The 3,516-nt window shown below is 41.6% G+C and overlaps 1 long non-coding RNA gene across 1 annotated transcript in view; it reads right to left on the bottom strand.

Annotated features, from left to right (window-relative positions):
- Positions 1–2,059: 2,059 nt before the first annotated feature.
- Positions 2,060–3,516, bottom strand: part of LOC126986610 (uncharacterized) — a 117,123-nt gene continuing 115,666 nt past the window's right edge. Inside the window, exon 3 of the long non-coding RNA XR_007739836.1 lies at positions 2,060–2,102. This is a non-coding gene — a long non-coding RNA (uncharacterized LOC126986610). The remainder of the gene's footprint in view (positions 2,103–3,516) is intronic.

Here is a 3,516-nt window from a genome sequence, read left to right as displayed (position 1 = left end):
GCAACTTGTGCAACAGGATGATGGATGCACGAGTGTGATAGTGCAAAAAACTGTACTAGTCTTTGACAGTTCACAACCCGACTCAGCTTGTGATGGACAGACTTCCTTTGCTACCTGTGATAGGATCAAAATGTTTGTTCAGTCTGTGGTGGAAACTATAGTTTGTTTACTTGAATGTTACAGGAGCTGACCTGACGGCAACAAGACTCAGCTACTATGCATATTTGTGAGAGATACATGTTTTCGTGCGTATGATAACAAAACTGTTCTTATTTTTCTGTGAACGAAACAGGATATTTTTTTTTATTCACAAATAAAAAAAAGTTTGTTTTAATGTGTAAGACAACAACCTCTATGTGGTGAATAATAAATTAAATGCCAGAATTAATTAATTAATAACCCTAAACTATTTGATTAACATTTTCTACTTGGCGATGATAACACTGCTACTGAATATTAACCGAACACTTCGTAATAAATAATCTATCACATAAAGCATTAACATCACAGAGGCACAGCGGTGGCCGCCCGCTGATAAGCTGTACGAAGAACTGATACAATGAGAAAATAATTTTCGACTCTTGCAGGACGCGCTCATATTTCTCCTTCGTCTCCTTGGCTAAATGTTCGTACTTGGCAAGGGAGATGTTGACCTTCCCCAAGGAGAACCTGCAAGCCGTCTGTATTAAGCAGTGCATCTCTCTGGACACAAATCGAATACGCCTTCCTGCAAGTAAAGGTGCGGGCACAGCGCCGTGCCCACTCGCAGCCTCAGCACCAGCAGCTGCGTCATCATCACCCATTGCCAGCGTCATGCTGGTCCTATGAGTTCTGTAAGAAAATTGAGATATATAAAGTTGATTATTAGTGATTTTCACTTAAAGTTGAAGAGTTATTAAAAAGATTATATGACACTGATTTGTTTTTATTGACAATAAGACACTAATATAATACTTAAATACATACAAGTATCTCAAGCTAAAGCTGTGGTCGGGGCGTAGGGTGTGGGCAGGAACTGTTCCAGGGATACGCATTACGGCTGCCCTCAACCAGCTGTTTGTCTTGATCTTGATATCCGTTCGGGAAGTCTTTCATCCGTTAGTCAGTAATTACTGCACACTCTGGCATCCCAAACAGTCCCAGGATATTCCGCGGCCTCGTTACCAAATACTTCACGTATGTCTTGTCTCTACCTTTTGACATGGTCTAGATCACTAAAACCATTTGCACATCACGCCAAAACACGATAACTCATGTATAGGTAGTCAGCTCGCTGATGTTCCTGATGTTGTGCTTTATCTGAACTCCTATATGATAGAAGTGCATGGTTGGCGGCACCATTAGGCTCAGCAGTGACTAGAATTTAAATATCTTTTCGGTAAAAAAAAATGAAGAGCTCCGAAATGTTCATACAATGTTCTACATATCATTATCATTTGCAGGAGATATTGAAACTGCAAACCATTTCATTATATAAAGGGAAACATTCCGGTGCAACAGACTGACGTAAAAAAAAGAAACGTTGATGTATGATTGGTAACAAAATGAGCAGAAATTAGAGAAAACACGTGTGGAACGAAAAATGAGAAAACAGAGGTAAAAAAGGAAGCACTTTTTTTTTTTTGGGGGGGGGCATTAAACATTTTAAACATTGATGTATGGCGCATCACACACCCCAGTGCCAGCAGGCAGCGGACAGTGCGCCCACGTTCAGGAGCGCTCTGCTTTGAAAGGGACGCGATTTGTTATATAGATTATTATTCAGACTTTCACTTCTATTTCATCTGATCTATGTTCTATATTATTTAATGATTTTTTCTTTTACAAAACTCTGAGTTCCACAATCAGTGCTGAGTCTGATGGCGTCAACCAAAACTGTCTGTCATGTGTAAGAGGTGAGGCATGGTAACTATTTTAAAAGCATGTAGCACGAAAATCAATATGACTGACATAGAACTTCCGCTAGAGTCAAAGAGGAATCAAACTAAACTGGACAGAAATTGGCAAGGCGCAAGAGAAACACTCCGTTGAACATACTGTTATGAGACGTGGTGCTTACCTTGCTCCCCTGCCAGGCCACGCACGGGGGTGAGAGCAAAAACCTGAAACAGAAACGCACGTAATGAAAATCTGCGATATTTCTTGACATGAGAAGCAAAAGACTATGAGCCTGAAACAACACTCATTTCATACCACAAAGAAATGCGACGATATTTTTTGCCATGAAAGTAAACAAGACATGGAATAGAAAACACTGACTGCATCCAACAATTTATAAACAGACAAGCACACACTAAAGCTTGACGACAAAAACGTTCATATTCTTTGGTGTGATGTAAAAAAAACACCCACAGAAGCACATTAAGAGCAATAGTCATGGATGGGAAACGCAACTGTGTAGGTACTGAGATTCCATCGGCCTGTAACTCGTCTCGGATTCACAAGGGTATTTTCCAAGCTCTGTATTCATTGCGCGGAAGGGAATCAAGAGAACGGACAAAGGCAGGATTAGTCTTTGTAACAAACTTGAATTATGTGAAGTCCATTAATACAACTTTCCTGGAACTTGGGACAGAACGATGATATAAGCTCTTTGGTTTTATATTTTCCTGTAAGACTAAACAAATGTATTTCGCAGATCTGATGTCATTCTTCTTGTGTGAGGGGGATGGAGGGCGGCATGAGCTGGGAGTGGGTGGGAACAAAAGCACCCCATTTGTTTACTGTACTGAAATACCAAACACATGTATAAGTCAGATCTGATGTCGTTCTTCTTGTGTGGAGGGAATGGAGGGCGGCACGAGGTGGAAGTGGGTGGAGGGAAGGAGGACAGTTGTGAAAAAAAAATGACAAAAGAACTCCATTTGTTTACTGTACTGAAATACCAAACAAATGCATAGGTCAAATCTGATGTTCTTCTTGTGTGGAGGGAGTGGGCGAAGGAAAGATGGAAAAGTAGAAGGCGGCGGCTTTGTAGGAGGAGGACAATTATAGGGATGGAGCACAGAGGGGGGAGGAAAGGAGGACAGGGGGGATGGATTGTGAATGAATGGACGAGAGACGAAAACTATGAGAATGAAGACTATTGTGGCTCACCATTAACCTGAGTAGAGACCGCCCGCCGACGAGAATATTTAAACGGATTAATATGGAAGTATTTAACCACTCGGGTTCGACTGCACGGCTGGACACTGGCGACCCGCGGATGTAATTATAATGGCCTCGGGGGAACCTTTATGAAGTCCTCTCCCTCCTTTTGTATTCTGTTCCTATTATTCCGGCGTGGGTCAGAGGCGGGACAGTCCACGTTTAAAAGGGCTTTCTGTTCTTTAGATTAATTCAGTTTTTCAGTGCATTCAACTACTGTAAGCTTTCTTTGCTGCACCCACAATTCACTGATGATGATCCCTCCCTTTGTATTCTGTTCCTACTATTCCGGCGTGGGTCAGAGGCGGGACAGTCCACGTTTAAAAGGGATTTCTGTTCTTTAGATGTATTCAGTTTTTCAGTGCATTC

This window comes from Eriocheir sinensis, chromosome 62, assembly GCF_024679095.1.
Source record: "Eriocheir sinensis breed Jianghai 21 chromosome 62, ASM2467909v1, whole genome shotgun sequence".
In the NCBI taxonomy this organism is placed as follows: domain Eukaryota; kingdom Metazoa; phylum Arthropoda; class Malacostraca; order Decapoda; family Varunidae; genus Eriocheir; species Eriocheir sinensis.
The sequence above is the reverse complement of the archived record's forward strand: the minus strand, read 5'-3'. Positions and strand labels throughout refer to the sequence as shown.